General features: G+C 47.1%; 1 pseudogene; it reads right to left on the bottom strand.

Annotated features, from left to right (window-relative positions):
* The window catches only part of LOC134757267 (uncharacterized), a 214,320-nt pseudogene extending 203,850 nt beyond the window's left edge, over nucleotides 1–10,470 (bottom strand).
* Between the last annotated feature and the right edge of the window lie 8,484 nt (nucleotides 10,471–18,954).

Here is an 18,954-nt window from a genome sequence, read left to right on the forward strand (position 1 = left end):
ATTCTAGATTCTTCTCATCAAAGCCAATCATACCCCTGCCTCGCCCCACTCCCAGCTCTGCTGCTATGTTTCTTTACCTACAAAATGTCGGTCAGTTTTCAGAAACACCATAATAACACTCTTTATAGCACTTCATGGCAAAATCTTTATAGCACCGTGTATCAGGCACTGCCTATTCTTAGAGCTATATGTAAATAGTCATACATCAAATCCTCATGCCAACCTGATGGCAAGCTATTTCATTTCCATTTTACAGATGAGGAAACCGAGGTAACAAGTGTTTAAGTAACTTAGCCAAAGTCCCACAGATAAAAAACTGGAGGAGTTGGCATTTGAATACAGGCAACCTAGCCCTAGCATCTGAGGTTTAACCACTGCACAACAGTGCCAAGCATATACAAGTACAAGGCTTCGCATATTCCAAGTCTCACTAAAACATGGACTAGGGGCTGGGCATGGTGGTTCACGCCTGTAATCCCAGCACTTTTTGAAGGCTGAGGTAGGAGGATTGCTTGAGCCCAGGAGTTCGAGCCCAGCCTGGGCAACATGGTGAAACCCTGTCTCTACCAAAACAACAACAACAAAAACAACAACAACAACAACAACAAAACAAAAACAAAAACAAAGAAAAACCTTGCAAAACAAAAATTATCCAGGCACGGTGGTGCATACCTGTAGTCCCCGCTATGTGGGATGCTGAGGTGGGGGGATCACCTGAGCCTCGGGAGGTTGAGGCTGCAGTAAGCCGTGATCACACCACTGCACTTCAGCCTGGGCGACAGAGTGAGACCCTGTCTCCAAAAACCTGAAAACCAAAACCAAAACCATGGACTAGGGGCACACGAGTAGGCTCAGGACGAAGTACGCGTGCAGGAAGTCCACATAAGTCCAGAAGCTGGGCTGTGCTCTCACCCAGGTGCCATGTGCTGGGGGCGGGGATGGGGGACAGGCTGCAATTTGTCTCTGAGCAGCCAGCTGCCCTCAAGTCCCAGCCCAGCCAAGCAGTGGGGAGCAGGTTGAAGGCAGGCTTGGAGCTGGCAGGCTCCGTCTGCCCCACTGTGAGCAGCAGCTTTGAGACACTCTCCTGCTGGCTGCTGGTAAGTGCTGCAGTATCTCTCCTGGCTGCAGGGCTGGCTGGGCTGAGGCCAGGCCAAGGGCCTTCCTTCCCCCTTTCACCCTCTGCCCCTCCCTCAGTGCCCGGGGCCAAACTAAGGGCTTAGGAAGCTACTCTGGCTTTCTGGTCTCCAAGGACTGCCGGCCCTGATGATTAATTTGGTGGCTGTGGGACTAGGTTTAGTCTTGGGTGGCAGCACTGACCTCCAGGGATGTCACTGTGGCCCCTTCAGGGGCAGGTAACAAACCTGGCTCATTCCCAAGAGAGTAAGGGAGTCCGGTGGATCAACTCCCACGGTTTTCCACCTAGCATATTTGCCAACAGCAGGCAATTCCCCGGTAGGAAGTCCTTCCTTGTACCTCACATGAGCCCTTCCTGCTGCAGTATAGCCACATTACCTTCTACTAGAAACCCTTCTGCTTCCAAATGCACCCTTTGTTAAATTGCTAAGATGTGATTCCATGAGCAACACAGCAATCACCAAAGCCATTGAAGCAGAAGGCAGCTGCTACAGGGTTCAAGCATTCCATTCCAGCTGAGGAAAGGCTGTGGGCTTTGCCCCTCCTTCCCCCCCAGCCCCTCCCCAATCTCAGGACACAGAGAAAAGAGGAGCAACATGCGGAGAAGAAAAATGGAAAGGTAACAAAGCAAAGGCAGAAAAAAAAATCACAGCCTCCCTTGACCTGCCAAGGACTTCTTCCACATCTTTCCCTAGGCTTGGGGGCCCAGATAAGGAACCGAGCCTTTCTTTTTTTTTTTTTTTAATTTTATTATTACACTTTAAGTTTTAGGGTACATGTGCACAACGTGCAGGTTTGTTACATATGTATACATGTGCCATGTTGGTGTGCTGCACCCATTAACTCATCATTTAGCATTAGGTATATCTCCTAATGCTATCCCTTCCCCTCCCCGCACCCCACAACAGTCCCCGGTGTGTGATGTTCCCCTTCCTGTGTCCATGTGTTCTCATTGTTCAATTCCCACCTATGAGTGAGAACATGCAGTGTTTGGTTTTTTGTCCTTGCGATAGTTTGCTGAGAATGATGGTTTCCAATTTCATCCATGTCCCTACAAAGGACATGAACTAATCACTTTTTATGGCTGCATAGTATTCCATGGTGTATATGTGCCACATTTTCTTCATCCAGTCTATCGTTGTTGGACATTTGGCTTGGTTCCAAGTCTTTGCTATTGTGAATAGTGCCGCAATAAACATACGTGTGCGTGTGTCTTTATAGCAGCATGATTTATAATCCTTTGGGTATATACACAGCCTTTCTTGCAGCTTCTGCAGCCTCTGCCTGAGAGACTCGCTCAATGGGCCATCTGCTCGGAGGCCTTTCTGCAAAAGCTTTAAGAGTTCCATTTCTCCAGGGAGCTGGAAGCTGGGGAGGTGTCAGCTCCAAACAATAAGGGAAGTTTATTAGGGATCAGGGTTTCCAGGAGGATGGTGCCTGCTAATGGGGCTGGATGCACTCTGAGGTACAAAGGGTTATTTAATGCAGAAAATCCAAAAGCTCCTTTAGAAGTCAAGTGCTCACACCCGAGGCCCTACACGCTGCAGCCTTCCTTTTCACTCAAAAAACCTGAAAACCAAAACCAAAAACCATGGACTAGGGGCACACGAGTCAGCTCAGGACTGCCAACAGCGGGCAATTCCCCGGTAGGAAGTCCTTCCTTGTACCTCACATGAGCCCTTCCTGCTGCAGTATAGCCACATTGCCTTCTACTAGAAACCCTTCTGCTTCCAAATGCACCCTTTGTTAAATTGCTAAGTTGTGATTCCATGAGCAACACGGCAATCACAAAAGCCCCATCACCCTACCCTGTTCGCCCCTATCCCGCCCCATCCCAAGTCAGACTTATTCCCTGTCCTTTGCCACTGGGCAAATATTGACTTTCTTGCACTCAGCCTTGTCAATGGAAGTGAGACCAATGGGGCTGGCTATTGTCTCCCTCCTCTCTCCTGTCAGAGGGCAAAGCAAGCTGTCAGCCTCAACAGCGGGAGCAGGGGCCAACTGAGACGCGCTCAGAAAGAAAAGTGTGGTCTTGGAAGTAATATTTCTGTCTTTTGGTCTTTTGTCTTTCTGTCCTCCCTCCCTTCTCCAAGCCCATCTGGGTTTATTTCTTTCACATTTGGCTATCCTGCTGCCCTGTCTGGCCCAAGAGCAGCAGCGTGGCATAGCTGGCATAACTGAGAGAGCTCAGGCCTGGGAATGCAAGTGTCTGATACTGGGTCACCTTATGCTAGTTCTTTAATTTTCTTGGGCTTCCATGTTCTAGTCTGCAAAATGGGAAGGTTGGACCCCATGATCTCAGTATCTAGATCAGGAAGTTCCTTCCTATCAGGACCCATGTCCTTTCTGCTGCAGTCAAGGCATTTTACCTTGTGCTCTGATTTCAGAAAACATGGAAACTAACTGCTTGGTGCTTAACAGGGAGGAAGGAAAGAGCGTTGGATTGAGGGTCTACAAGGGCTGGCAAGCTCCATCGCTGGTACTAACATGCTGTGTGATCCTGGGCAAGGAGCTCACCCTCTCTAAGCCTCAGTTTCCCCATAATCAAAACAGAGGGCTGGATGAGATGATCCCACAGCCCCTTTCAGTGCCTCGTCCTGCCGTGCCCCTCATCTAACACATCCCTGTGGAAGGCGATGTCCCCGCTCCTTCAGCTTTTCTCCAAGGCAGCATCGCACAGCCTTTCCTCATGACTAACCTTGAATGGAGGGATGCCATGCCGCTGGCTCGTGTTCCTTCATCATCAGGAGCCTTTTGTCAGCCACACTCCTCTCAGACTCATGCTTGCTTGGCCTTTGGCCTTTGTGGCTGAGCTCTTCCTTTCTCCAGGTCCCATGATGAAGACCAGAGCAGGCAAACTCCTGGAGCCTGCGGCCAGTGCACAGCAGGAGGACGACACAGGACATTGGGGCATTTTGGGGGATCGTGTGCATGGTGACAACTGCAGGACTGTGAACTGTATCCCTGCTCTTCCTCTAACTTGAGCCCTCTCTGTGATAACATAGAACCTCAAAAACCCATTCCTTGTGCATTAGTCAATATCACACTATGGACTTCCTGTTCCAGGTTGGTAATATTCCCTTTTCACAGATGAGACAATTGAGGCTCAGAGAGGTTGGTAATTGGCCTGAATTCACACAGATATTAAGGAGCGAGCCAAGATGGGAACCTAGATGTATCTATCTGCAAAGCCTTTGCTCTTAACCATCAGCGCTCTTACTGAGAAGGGGAGGTCATCGCCTCTCCCCAAGCTGACTTACAGGACTGGAATCACAGGGCAGTGAACACCCAAAGCCTGAACGACTCCAACAAACCTCCCACCCCACCCCCACCCCCACCCCCACCCCCACCCAGCCTCGGCAAAAGCAGAGCCAGCAGGGTCGTGGATCAACAAAGCCAGAAGGACTTTGGGTCATCTAAACCAAGCTTTCACTTCACATACAAGAAAACTGAGGTCCACAGTGGTGTGCGACTTGCCTAAGGTCACACAGCAAGTCTAGGGTAAACCTCGGTCCCGGCCATGGGGTCCTGGGAGTCCCCCTCCAGGTTGAGCCAGTCCCTTTGCCACTCCTTCCACCTGGGTGTAGACACGCCTTCAGCCACTCACTCCAGGGACATCTGGCCTTACCCCTCTCTGCTTCTCAGTTGGTCCCTTCCTAGAAGGTTCGGGGAATGGAGTAAAAGGCCCATTTTATCATAACCAGAGGTGTGGCAGAGTGGGGAAGGGAGAACCAAAGGAAAACAGGTGTGAGATTATTGGAAAGTCAAGCAGTCTCTCTGTTTCCCATGAAGTTTCTAATGCAGAACGGTCCTAATGATCAGAGAGAGAGAGAGACAGAGAGATAGTGCTGATGTTCCCATTTTGTAGGGAAGCTTTGAAGATGGTAGGGGAAGATCACACTGCAAATCTACAGTCTTTCCCTGCTCCCCATGGCCACTGCTCACAGCTGCCCTGCCACCTGCTTGCTACACAGCTTGTATTATTATTAACAATAGCTACCACTCATTGAGGACTTAGCTCAGTACTGGACCAAGTATTTACATATGCTTCTTGTTTAATCCTCATAAAAACCCTAAAATACCACCACTATTCTCATTTTGTTTTGACTACTTAGTAACTGAAGTCCTAAGATATAAAGTAATTTGCTCAAGGTCACACAGCTAATAACCAGTAGAGCCAAGGTCTCCTGGGGACTCCCTCCAGGGGTGTGCCGGGCTTTGAAATTCATATACTGTATTTGTCTCAAGTTGTCTTGACTCTGGTGACAGAAGTGGGAGGGCAATGCATTGGGAATTCCTGGAGACCACCCGCTCCCATCACCCAGCCAAGCCCACTTCCTGCTACTCAGACACCAGCCCAGAACTGCAGCCACAGAATTGTGGGGTTGCAAGGGCCTGAGAAGTTAACTAGTTCTACCTTCTCAATGTACAGGGGAGGAAAGCAAGAAAGGGCCTTGCCCAAGGTCACACAAGGTCACAAAATTGGAGGCAGAGCCTGTAAATTAAACTCAGCTCTCTTGTCTCAAACTGGGACTCATCCGCAACACCCTAGTATGAAGTTATTGCCTCATGTCAACTGAAGACAGAACCAGAGTTCATCCCAAAAAGGAGTTAGATTAGACTTTCCTATGGCAAGGACTGTCACATTGCACAGTGGGGTGCTCTAGGCTATTGTAGTGGAGATTTCTCTAAAACGAGACAATTCCTTCAGATCTTCCTTATCTGAGATGAATGCAGCCCTGTCTGGAGGTAGAGAGCAGACAGCAGGACCTTGTGAGGTCCTTGACATCACCCTTTAACCTATGGTCATCTGTCTGTCACAGCGAACCTTTCCCTAGGAAAGAATCTGCCCTCTGCAAAGAGGATGTGTAATGCTGGAAAGCCGGCCTTTCTCCCCATCAGCTGGATTCTGAGAGTTGGGAGAGATGACCAATGAACAGGCTGAGGGTGTCACAGCCCTGCTACTTTGGGATGGGGGGTGCAGCAGGGGAGCTACAGTCTTCCCAGAGGCTAGGTCATTCTACCCAGCTGCACCCCATCCCCAACCTTTCAGTGGGCGACACCTGCAGGGTGTTGGGACTGGGAGAAACCTCAGATACCTTAAATTCCAAACCCCATTTTCCGGATGAAGATACTGAGGCCCAGAGTGGGTCAGTGAGTTGCCCAAGGTCATAGGACAGGTCAGAATGGAAGCTTTCGGACTCTCCCCGGGGCTCTGGGTTCACAGCTCCACCTTGCCACCCCCTGCCCTGGAAGTGAGCACTGAAGTCACTTAAGAGAGGCCAGAGACCAAAGGCAGCGATTCCAAGGTGCAGAGGCTGGGGCAGGCGTGCCCATGAGCTTGTTCCCCCGCGCACCCTCCCCCACCTCGTCCCCATTCCTGTCTTGGGCACCATGTGCCTCCATCATCCTGAGATTCAGAGAGGTGCAGCGGCTTGTCCAAGGTCACACAGCACACTGAGTAGGGCCCTCGTTTCCACTGCCCAGCTGCCCCCTCCCATCGCCCACCCGGGTCTCTGCAAGCTTGCCAGGATCCCCGGGAGCCTGCTTCCTCCAATGCACAGAGCAGTGGCGCGTGTCAAAGTGTGGGAAAGTTCCTGGGAGAGGGAAGGGGTAGAAAATACAGCCGCTCATCTCAACCTTGGACGGCTGCGGCAAGGCGGGGGCGCTCAGAAAGGCAGCCAGTCCTGCGCACCGCCGGGGCCTCCGGCACACCCCACTCTGCGCCAGGGGCTCCCCAGTGTCGCGCGAGCATGTTCTTCCGGCTCCTCCTCAGCGAAGCAGGCGCGGCGGGGTCCCACGCGCCCAGCACCCACTTCTCTCCGCACGCCCACTTCATGCACCTCCCCGCGCCCTTCCCACGGCTTCTCTGCGGCGAGTCGCCTTTGCTTCCCCGCAGGTCCCCGGTCCCAGCGCTAAGGCACCGCGGCTTCTCTCGCCTTCTCTCCGCGTTGAACCCGGGCTCTCCGCGGGGAGAAATAGGTTGGGGGCGAGGGGTTCCCGAGATAATTCAGGACACCTCCTCCGGGTCTAGCCAGGTAATTCCGACGCCCATGGATTTCCGGATTACAGTTCCCACCGCCGGCTCAGTCCTACTCTTAGTTTATCCCGCGGTGAGCGCCAAGCCCCAAAAGTCGGAGTGTCACCGTTTGGTGACCCCGCGTCCGCCCGCGCTTCAGGCCCTAGAGGTGGCCACTGTCGGTCGAGGCACGGCTTCGCTCGGGACTACTGGCTGCCCTCGTGGGGTGCCCCGCCTGGGGTTCCCTCTTACCCTGGGACGTTCCAGGCGCGTTCAGCCTGAGCTGGTGGAGAGGGCGGGGGCGGGGACGGCTGGGGTCCCGAAGTCCAGGTCCCTCTTCCCACTTCCCCGCCGGCCCTGCCGCTGCGGCCCTCGCTCCCGCGCTCGCTCGCTCTCGATTCTCTCCCTCTCTCTCTTCTTTTCCTCCTCTCTCTCTCTCTCTCTCTCTGCAGTAGTAACAACCTGATCCCGCTTCCCCCACCCGCCTCTTGAGATGCTCCTCACATCCGCCTGCACACAGCGCGTGCGGCCCCTCCGAAGGCGATCCCTGCAAACCGCGACGCAGGTCCTCCGCCCCAGGCAATCCCCGCTGCGGGAGAGGCCGCCTCCTTGCGCCCACGCCCCACTTCTCCAGTCCGTACTGCCGGCGGAGGGGGAAATGGGCGACAGGGGAAGGGGAGGTGTGTGCGGGACCGACTAGGCTGGGGGAGAGGGGTTTAAACTGGCGCGGTCCTACAGAAGTTTGAGGAGGGCGGGGCCGGCTCCGAGCCCCCGGAGCCCTACGGGACTCCCCCGATTCTACTGAGGAGTCCCCGCCAGCTCCGTGCACTCCTGCAACTCTCCCACCCCACCCGCCAGCTCCGAGTTTACAGCCTCTCGGGTCCGGGGATTGGGTGGGGGAGGGGACGGGGGGGAGGGGACCCCCTGGCTGTAGGGAACGGCGTGCGGGCGGGGGTGGGAGGGAAACGATTTGCTTCAGGAGATAGGGATGAAGGTTTTCCTGAGTCAAGGGAGGGAGAAGAGAGGTGGAACAAAAGGCAGATGCTGGAGGGGAAGGGGAGCTGGGGAGCTCGCCCCGAGGGCTCCGGCAGCCCGCGGTCCCCTGCCTCAGTCTGTCCCGGAGGGTGAGGTCAAGGCTGGTGCCAGGGCTCTTCACGGGCCACCTGGAGAGGGGAGAAAGAGGGATGCAGGGGTACGGAGTTGGGGCAGAGGAGGAAGAGCGTCTGCTGGCACAGGATCCTCTGCCTGCTCTCAGATAGGAACCCAGCAGAAGGGCTCTGCCATGGACCCAACACCTCCCACCTCCGCAGATCTGCTTTCTCCCACTTGGGAAAAGCGAGGCTGACACCCACTGTGAGCACCAGGAGGGGCAGGAAGAACCGAGAGCCTGGGCAGCACTCCTGTGCCTCAGTCTCATCCTTGGGCCTCACCCTCAACCCCCAACCTCACCCGATAAGACCTCGGGGCCCCAGCTCGCCAGGTGGAATTTCTGCTGCTGTCTGGCCATTAACTGCCCCTGACCTTCCCAGCTCCACCCCACCCTCGCCCTCTCCCCTCAGCCTCTCCTTCACCCTCCATGCAGCTGCTTTCTGTTTGCCTTCTGCTCTGCACACTCAGGACCAGGACTCGAGTTTGGTGTTTGACCCAGGAAGTGACATTCCTCACCCCCCAACCCCCACACACACAAATCCTGTGTGCATGTGTGTTGGGGGGGAGGGGCAGTCATTCAGGGCTTTCCAGGGCTTCTCATCCCCACAGAGTCTGGGGAACTGGGAAATTCCCAGTACCCGCAGTGAATCCCCCTTCCTCCCCTCCTCCAGGCATCCCCCGCCCCAAGACCGGGACGGGGGCGGGGTAGGGGCAGCCCTTTTCCAGGCGGTAGCGGGGGCGGTGGTTCTGTTGCCCTGTTGCCCTTTTAAGCTGCGGCTTGACAGGGGCCGCGCCTCCTGTCGGTGGAGTCGGTTACAGAGGGAGCAGCCCCCCAGGCCGCCACACAGCTCCCGCCAAGACCTAGTGCCCCTTGCCATTTTCCAGCCGCGCTCCCAGCAGAGTGGAGGCTGCAGGAAGAGGCGGGTCTTTAGGCTCACAAGAGCTCGGCCAGGCGGCCCCGCGGGGTGGTCGTGGCCATGACAGCGGCTCCGGACAGCTCGCCTTCCACGCCCTTCCCGCCGGAGATGAGGGGAAGATGTCTGTGTCAAGATTCAAGGCCAAACTGAAGTTGCTGGCGTCTATCTTCCACGAGAACCAGGAGGCTCAGCTGCGGCTCACGCTCCACTGCAACATGAGGTGAGGCGCCCGGCGGCGGCCTCGCGGGGCAGGACGAGGGCGGAGAGGGGGTGCCCGGAGTCCCGGGACAAAGGGGAACCTGCCCCGGCGAGGCTCCCCGCCCCTTTCTCCCGCAACTGGCCCGGCCCGTCCCGGGACTGCGCGAGGCTTGGGTGGGAGGAGGCGGCGGGCGCGTCTGTCTCTCCGGCTCCTCGCATGGGGCTGTCTTGGGGGCCACTGGCCCCTCTCAGCCCCCGTCGCCGCCCCCCGAGGTGGGAGCCCGCGGTGGCGGGAGCCCTCTCGGGACCCATGGTCGCCCTCAGTCAGCCGGCCTGCTCCGGGGACCGCGACAGGGCGGGGAATGGCGGCTTTTGAGCCCAGGCGGGGAAAGGCAAAGGCCTTTAAGATTTTCGGTGTTCGAAACCAGCCTGGCTAACATGGTGAAACCCCATCTCTACTAAAAAATACAAAAATTAGCCCGGCGTGGTGGCAGGCTACTTAATCCCAGCTACTTGGGAGGCAGAGGCAGGAGAATCGTTTGAACCTGGGAGGCGGAGGTTGCAGTGAGCCGAGATCGAGCCATTGCACTCAAACCTGGGGGATAAGAGCGAGACTTCTCTCAAAAAAAAAAACAAAAACAAAAACAAAAACAAAAAATACTTTTTTTTGTTTGTTTTTTTTTTTTTTAGACAAAGTCTTACTCTGTCGCCCAGGCTGGAATGCAGTGGCGCAATCTCGGCTCACTGCAGCCTATGTCTCTTGACAGTCCACGGGTTAAAGCTATTCTCCTGCCTCAGCCTCCGGAGTAGCTGGGATTACAGGCGCCCGCCACCACGCCTGGCTAACTTCTGTGTCGTTAGTAAAGACGGGGTTTCACCATGTTGGCCAGGCTGGTCTCAAACTCCTGACCTCAAATGACCCACCTCTGCCTCCCGAAGTGCTGGGATTCCTTCAATCCAATCAAGTTGACACTGAGTATTAACCATCACAAGTGTCTTCAGAATTGTCATTCTTTTCTGCTGTGGCCTCCCTCTCCTGGTTTGCAGACCCATGCTCCGCCTGTGACACTAGGATGGGGAGGTGCTGGCAGGAGAGCTTTCTAGCTCCTGAGTTAAAAGGCAGAGATGGAGTCTGTTTTAAGATTTTGCTGCTGTGTTGAGTTATATTAAAAAACATTTTGTCTTTTCTCTCTGGTTTTCACACTCATAGTAAGAGGCCATCAAGACAGGCTTCCTATATGGGAGGGTGATTCTTACCAACTGTAGTTGGGACAAGTACGGTAAAGAATGTTAGATTCTTCTGGAAAAAAGTGGTCCCTCCATTATTTGGATTGGGTTTGTGGCCTTCTCAAGCCCAGCAGTCTAATTCCATCTGCTTTGTGTCTTCCGGCATGTCCCTGTAGTTTTGGTTCACTAAGGGTATTCTCCTTGTATCTGTTATTTTTCTGCTGCTGCGTCAGACTTAGTCTTTTTAGTAAAATACTGTCATTTTGGTGGGATTTTGGAAAGAGGACCAGGCCACATCTTGAAATGAAATTCATCTTAGGATTTTACAACCCTAACTCACTTTTGGTTTTGATTAAATTACCCTTTTTGAAGGGTGGGGGCTCAGCTTTATCATTTGCAAAATGAAGGATAGTAACTGGGCTGATGGTTACAGATGTGGATGCGTGTCAGAATCACCTCAGAGAGCTTTTTAAAAACAGATTCTCCCCAGCACTTTGGGAGGCCGAGGTGGGCGGATCATGAGGTCAAGAGATCGAGACCATCGTGGTCAACATGGTGAAACCCCGTCTCTACTAAAACTACAAAAATTAGCTGAGCGTGGTGGCACGCGCCTGTAGTCCCAGCTACTTGGGAGGCTGAGGCAGGAGAATCACTTGCACCCAGGAGGCGGAGGTGGCAGTGAGCCGAGATGGTGCCACTGCACTCCAGCCTGGCAACAGAGCAAGACTCCGTCTCAAAACAAAAACAAAAACAAAAACAGATTCTCTGGGTATGCTTTGAAATGAGCATTTCAAAAATGCTCTTTCAATCACTGATGCAACCAAAGTCTTTGGGACTTTTAGGCTAAGTATATATTCTTTAGATACCCAGAATAGTTTAATTTGGAATATAACAATTTAGGGAAATGAAGAAGGGGTGAATTACATTTTGGAAGCTGCTGCTTGCTTCCTTTTTCCATTTAGTTTTTAGAAGACAAAGAATGTCTAAAGAGATACAGATTTAAAGGAAATATAAGTTAATTCTGCATGGGTATGTTTATGTACATGGCTTTCTCCAGCTGACTAATCCAGAAGAGTTCTAATACCCTCTGTGATCATGGGTTTGTTTTTCTTAAGAATTACTCCATCAGAGTATCTAAGAACAGATGCTTAGATACTGCTGAGACCTTTGTTGGTCTTACTTGATCTCTGGATCCTAGTTTTTTGATCTTCTACATATTCTGGGTTTTAACCTGTACTGGCCTTCATGGTTAAAGAAGCATTTATATACTGTGCCCAGGCCAGGAAGCTTATCTTCTGAACTTTGCCCAAACTGCGTATGAAGGCCCTTCTTAAAACCCCATTAAATTCATTTCTAAACTTGATCATTGTAAATTGTGTCAGTTGGTAAATTCTGTCTTGTAGGGAGGTATTTTGTAGTAAATAACATGTTTTTAAAACTAAAATTTGCCTTTTAGTAAGGTGGTAATCATTTCATAATTCTTAGTTTTGTCAAGTGTCTATAAATAACACATCTGATCTTTTAAAATGTAAGGCAATTGAATTTATGTAATGATTCAGGCTTTTCAAAGTTAAAAAGGTAGTTATTTTAAGGAATGGATAGTTTGTGATATTTATTTTAAACAAAATAAGCCATTGATCTTATACACATAGCCATGTAAGTAAAATGTTTTCTTATTTTAAATTAGATTACATTTTAACATTTTTTTCGGTTTTGCTTTATATTTGACTGATTGCTTTTCTTTATTCGTAATTCTTTTATTCTTTGTTCCGTTTTTAAAAGCTGATAACTGTTGTTTGTCAAATCAAAGTTGGATTTAAAAATAAACATTTAATTTTAATAAGCTCTCTGCTAGTGGCACTGCAGTGACAGATGGTTGAGAGTTTGTCCCTAAAGCTATGGCCCCGGTCTTCTAATGGACTCACCCTGTATTCAGCCTGTGTAGCCCTGGCAGATTCTTTCTCTGTTTCAGAATGGGACAACAGAAGAAGTGACTTCAGAGGAAGAGGAAGAAGAGGAGACGGCTGAAGTAGGTATTTTATATAAGAATGACATTTCATAAATGTTGTCATTTTTGATTTGAGGAATTCTCTAAATCTCCTTTGTAAACTACTATTAATGTGGAGTAATTGAAAGCACATTGTATTTGGAATGGAATATAATTTCTCACCTCTGGCTTTACCTCTAACTGATGATACATCTTTGAGAAAATTGCTTTATCTGAATTCTTTGGATTTGATTTTCTGGAAAACAAAAGCTCTTAACTTTTAGCACCAAAGTTGTACTTATATTTAATACTAATCAGTCCTTAACCTGTATTTGGTTATTTTTAGGAAAAGGAACTACTAAGTTTAAAAAATGTTATGTTTGCATAAAAGGAGAATTTGAGAACATGTTAGGGACTACTCACCAGAAGTAGTGACACTGTCTCTTGTTGAAAAATCATCAAGGAATTTTCTCTTAGTCTGTTTTATGCTGCTATAACAGAATACCAGAGACTGGGTAATTTATAAAGAACAGACATTTATTTTCTGACAGTTCTGGAGACTGGGAAGTCCAAGATGAAAATACCAACATTTGGTGTCTGAGGGCCTTGTTGTTGCCACCTCACATGGTAGAGGGCAGAAGGCAGAAGGGCAGGAGAGCAAGCTAGTCCAATGTGTGAAGCCTCATTCATCAGGGCCTTAATCCCATTAAGGAGGAAGGAGCCCTCTTGGCCTAATCACCTCCTAAAGGTCCTACCTCTTAATATCATCACATTGGCAACACCTGAATTTTGGAGGGAACACATTCAAATGGTAGCAAATTTAGTAGAGCACATTCCAAAGACATTGAGCCTAGGCCAGCTGTCAGTCATGGGTATAATTTTAGACATTTTCAGGCTCTGAAGCTTTGCATTTAAATTCAAACTTCGGAACAAAGATCTGTGTCTCTGCATTGACCAAATAGAAGGTATGTGAATTTTATGGTCTTGATCGTTTTACACGATTTTTTTCTGTTTGGGGTCTTATAATTAATTTAGGCTTTCATTTTCTTGGTTTGGAAATCATTAATCTAAAATATACTTTACAGTGCTTCAGAACTAAAGAAGTAGTGTTGTAGGCTTGTTTTTTTTTTTTTTTTAAGATAGGGTCTCCTGTCACCCAGGCTGGAGTGCAGTAGCATGGTCACGGCTCACTGCAACCTTGAACTCCCAGGTTCAAGCAATCCTCCTGAGTAGCTGGAACTACAGGCGGGTGCCCCACGTCCAGCTAATTTTTAAAATTTTCTGTAGAGTTTGAGTCTCGCTCTGTTGCCCAGGCTGGTCTTGAACTCCTGGCCTCAAGTGATCCACCACCTCGGCCTCCCAAAGTGCTGGGATTACATGCGTGCGCCACTGTGCCTGGCTGTAGGCTTGTTTTATAAGTCTGGGAGTAAAATACTTCTTAAAATTGTCCAATTAGAATGAGAGTTTAGGCTGGGCATGGTGGCTCATGCCTGTAATCCCAGCACTTTGGGAGGCCGAGGCAGGTGGATCATGAGGTCAGGAGATCGAGACCATCCTGGCTAACAAGGTGAAACCCTGTCTCTACTGAAAATACAAAAAATTAGTTAGGTGTGGTGGTGCGCGCCTGTAGTCCCAGCTACTTGGGAGGCTGAGGCAGGAGAATGGCCTGAACCCAGGAGGCAGAGCTTGCAGTGAGCTGAGATTGCGCCACTGCACTACAGCCTGGACGACAGAGCAAGACTCTGCCTCAAAAAAAAAAAAAAAGAATGAGAGTTTAATGTTTTTATGCAGTTTAGCTCAGGTAGAATAAACTGCAAGAAAACATTGAACCTTTTCTGTGGGTCAGGCAGCCATTGTACTAAAGATCATGAACCCTTTCATCTTCCCCTCACAAAATAATAAACAAGGGACTGCAACTTTGAGGGAAATCTAGAAAGGTAGGAGACTGGACTTTGGAGATGTCAGATTAGGACTGGTGAAAAGCAGATATTCTAGGCTCCTAAAATAACGTGGGAACAAGCCCAGAACAACCTTGGACATGGTGTGTTTGTGCATGGGATGCTTTTCTTTTGAGACGGAAGGTTGATGTGTTGAAGTCATGGAAAGTGTTCAAAGTATTGTGAGAATTACCGAAATGTGACACAGAAACATGAAGTGAGCACATGCTGTTGGAAAAAAATGGTACTGATCTACTTGCTTAATGCAGAGGTGCCAAAAACCTTCAGTTGTAAAACAAAAAACAAAACAAAAAAAACAAAAAACAATAATAAAAAAAGGAAAACTGCAATATCTACAGAGTACAATAAAGTGAAGTACAATAAAATGAAGTATGCCTGTATGAAAGATTATGACGTCAGTGAACAAACAGTTGTATGCCTTCCTTTCCAATGTGTATGCCTTTTATTGATCCTTGTTGCTTAATCACTTTGGCTAGGACTTCTAGTACTATGTGGGAAAAAAGGCACGAGTATGAGCATCCTTGCCTTGTTCTTCATATGAGGGGGAAAGCTTTTTACCATTAAATATGTTGGTGTCGGGTTGTCATAAATGGCCATTATTAAGTTGAAATATGTTCTTATTGGTTTGTTTATTTTAACTAGAGATAGGGTTTCACTATGTTGCCCAGGCTGGTCTTGAACTCCTGGGCTCAAGCGATCTTCCTGCCTCAGCCTCTCAAAGTGCTGGGATTACAGGCATGAGCCTTTTTGAGCGTTTTTTCATCATGGAAAGGATGTCAAATTTTGTCAAATGCTTTTTGTGCATTTATTGAGATGATGATATGATGTTTATCTTTTATGCTGTTAATGTGACATATCACAATTACTGATTTTTGTATGTTGAATCATTCTTGCATCCCAGGGATAAATCTCCTTAATCATGGTGGTATGATATGGATTTGGTTTATTTGGCCCCACTAAATTTTATGTTGAAATTTGATCCCCAACTTGGTAGTATTGGGAAGTAGGGCCTCATGGCAGGTGTTTGGGGTCTCATGAATGGCTTGGTGCCATCTTGCAATAGTGAGTTCTCATCTTGCAAGACTGGATTGGTTTTTGGGGTAATAAATTAGTTCCCCTTGGAGTAGGTTGTTACAAATCCAGGATACCCCTTGGGTTTGTTCTCGTTTCACATATGCCCGCCTCACCTTTTACCTTCTTCACCATGTTTTGACACAGCACAAAAGCCCTCAGGAGAAGCAGATGCTGGCATCATGCTTCTTGTACAGCCTGCAGAACTGCGGCCATTTTAATGTGGTATTGAATTTGGTTTTCTAGTCTTTTATGGAAGATATTTGGATCTATTTTCATCAGGGTTACTGGTCTGTGATTTTCTCTTTTTTGTAGTGTTCTGGTTTGGCTTTGATATCAGGGTAATGCTGGCATAGTAAAATGAGTTTGGAAGTGGTCCATCATCTTCAGTTTTTTTGGAAGCAATTGGGATATAGTGACATTAATTCTTCTTTAAATGCTTGATAGAATTCAGTAGTGAAGCCATATGATTCTTGTGCCTCAGCCTCCTGAGTAGCTGGGATTACAGGTGTGCACCACCGCACCTGGCTAATTTTTGTATTTTTAGTAGAGTCGGGGTTTCACCATGTTGGCCAGGCTGGTCTTGAACTCCTGACCTCAAGCGATCCACTCTCTTCGGCCTCCCAAAGTGCTGGGATTACAGGCATGAACCACTGTTCCTGGCCCATAGACTTCTTTTTGATGGAGATTTTAAACAACCAAATTGATATCCTTAATCATTACTGGTATGTTTAGTTTCTCCATTTCTTCATGCTTTGGACTTGGTAAGATATGGTTTCTAGGAATTTACCTACTTTTTTAGGTTATCTTTTTTATGGCATATAATTGTTCATCATAGACCCTTATGGCCCTTCTTATTTCTGTGGTATTAGTTTTCAAGTCTCCACTTTGATTTATGATTTTGTTTATTTGAGTCCTGTCACATTTTATCTTAGTCCAGCAAAAGGTGAATTTTGTATGTCTTTTAAGAAACAACTCAGTTTACTTTTCTGTTGTTTTTCTAGTCCCTACTTCATGTTTTTCAGCTCTGATCTTTAAGATTTCCTTCTTCTTTCTAACATTGGAGTTTGTTCTTCTTTTTCTAGTGTTTGAGGTATAAGGTTATCTTACTTATTTAATATCTTTCTTTTTTCTTCACGTAAGATTTTGTCACTAAAAGTTGCTCTCTTAGAATTGCTTTTGCTGTAGCCCATAATTTATTATTTATTTATTTATTTATTTATTTATTTTTGGGATGGAGTCTCACTCTGTTGCTCAGGCTGGAGTGCAGTGGCACGATCTCTGCTCACTGCAACCTTCGCCTCCTGGGTTCAAGTGATTCTCCTGTCTCAGCCTCCCAAGTAAATGGGATTACAGGCACATGCCACCATGCCCAGCTAATTTTTGTATTTTTAGTAGAGACAAGATTTCACCATGTTGGCCAGGCTGGTCTCAAACTCTTGACCTCAGGTGATCTGCCCACCTTGGCCTCCCACAGTACTGGGATTAAAGGCATGAGTCACTACACCCGGCCTAGCCCATAAGTTTTTGTATGCTGTGTTTCCATTTTGATTTGTATCAAGATCTTTTTAAATTTCCCTCTTGGAAAATTTACCACTTACCCTTTGGTTGCTCAGAAGAATGTTGTTTAATTTGCATATATTTGTGAGTTTTCCAGTTTTTCTTTTTATTGATTTCTAGTTTCATACCATTGTAATCAGAAGATATTCTTGATGCAGTTTCAATCGTCTTAAATTTGTTAAAACGTGTTTTGTGGCCTAATAATCTGGAAATAATTTTATATGTACAAGAAAAATAGTCTTCTGTTGCCTTTTGACAGAATGCATTGTATATGTCTGTTAGGCCCTCTTTTTGTCTAAAATGCAGTTCAATTACAATATTTTCTCATTGACTTTCTATCTGAACAATTTGTCCACTGTTGAAAGTGAGGTATTAAAGTTTTCTACTATTATTGTATCCAGTCTATCTCTTCCTTCAGATTTATTAATATTTGCTTTATATAATTTAAGTGCTGTAATGTTAGGTGCATATATATTTGAAATTGTTATATCCCCTGATGAATTGACCTGTTTATCATTATATGATGATCTTCTCTGTATCTTATGAGAGTTTTTGACTTAAAGTTTATTTTGTATAAATTTAGCTATTCCTACTCTCTTTTGGTTTCCATTTGCGTAGAATATAACCTTCCTTATTTACATTGACTCTAAGTGTGTTCTTAAAGCTTAAGTGAATCCGTTGTAGGTACCATATTGTGTGCGTGTGTGTGTGTGTGTGTGTGTGTGTGTGTTCAATCCATTGAGCAGTCTATCTTTAGAGTATTTAGGCAATTTATATTTAAAGTAATTATTGATAGGTAAGGAATTACTATTGCCATTTTGTTAATTGGTTTCTAGTTGCCTTGTAGATTCTTTGTTCGTTTCATCCTCTCTTGCTATCTTCCTTTGTGAACTGATGATTTTTTTGTAATGAGTGGTATGCTTTGATTCCTTTCTCTTTTTCTTCTATGTATCAACTAGAGGTTTTTGGTTTATGGTTACTGTGAGGCTTACAGAAAATACCTTTTAGTTATAAAAGTCTATTTTAAGCTTATAACAAATTTTCTTTGATCACATACAAAATCTCTATACTTTTACACCCCTTATTTTTTGTTTATGATGTCAAAATTTATATCTTTTTAATATTATGTATCCACAAACAGACTATTGTATTTACAGTTTTGTTAATACTTTTGTTTTTAAACTTTAAGTGATTTACACACCATTACAGTATCAGAATATTCTGAATTTATTAGAGTATTAGAATATTATTAGAGTATTCTGATAAACTTCCATTTGTCAGTTTTATACTTTCATATGTTTTCATGTCATTAATTAGCCTTCTTTCATTTTATCTTGAAGAACTCTCTAGCATTTCTTATAAAGCAGGTCTAAAGTGGTGAACTCCTCAGCTTTTGTTTGTTTAGAAGGCTTTAGATCTCCATTTTTGAAGAACAACTTTTTTAGGTAAAATATTCTTGGTTAGCAGTATCTTTCTTTCTTTTACCAGTTTGAATATATCTATATAATTCTACTATCTTCTGGCTGTAAGGCTTCTGCTGAGAAATCTGCTAATAGTCTTATCAGAGTTTGCTTGTATGTGCCAAGCCTCTTTTCTTGTTGCTTTCAAATTTCTGTCTTCAATTTTTGACAATTCGTTATGCAGGTGAAGGATCCCTTATCTGAAGTGCATAGAATCAGAAGTGTTTCAGATTTCAGATTGTTTTAGATTTTGAAATATTTGCATTATACTTAC

This window comes from Gorilla gorilla, chromosome 16 (genome assembly GCF_029281585.2).
Source record: "Gorilla gorilla gorilla isolate KB3781 chromosome 16, NHGRI_mGorGor1-v2.1_pri, whole genome shotgun sequence".
NCBI lineage: Eukaryota > Metazoa > Chordata > Mammalia > Primates > Hominidae > Gorilla > Gorilla gorilla.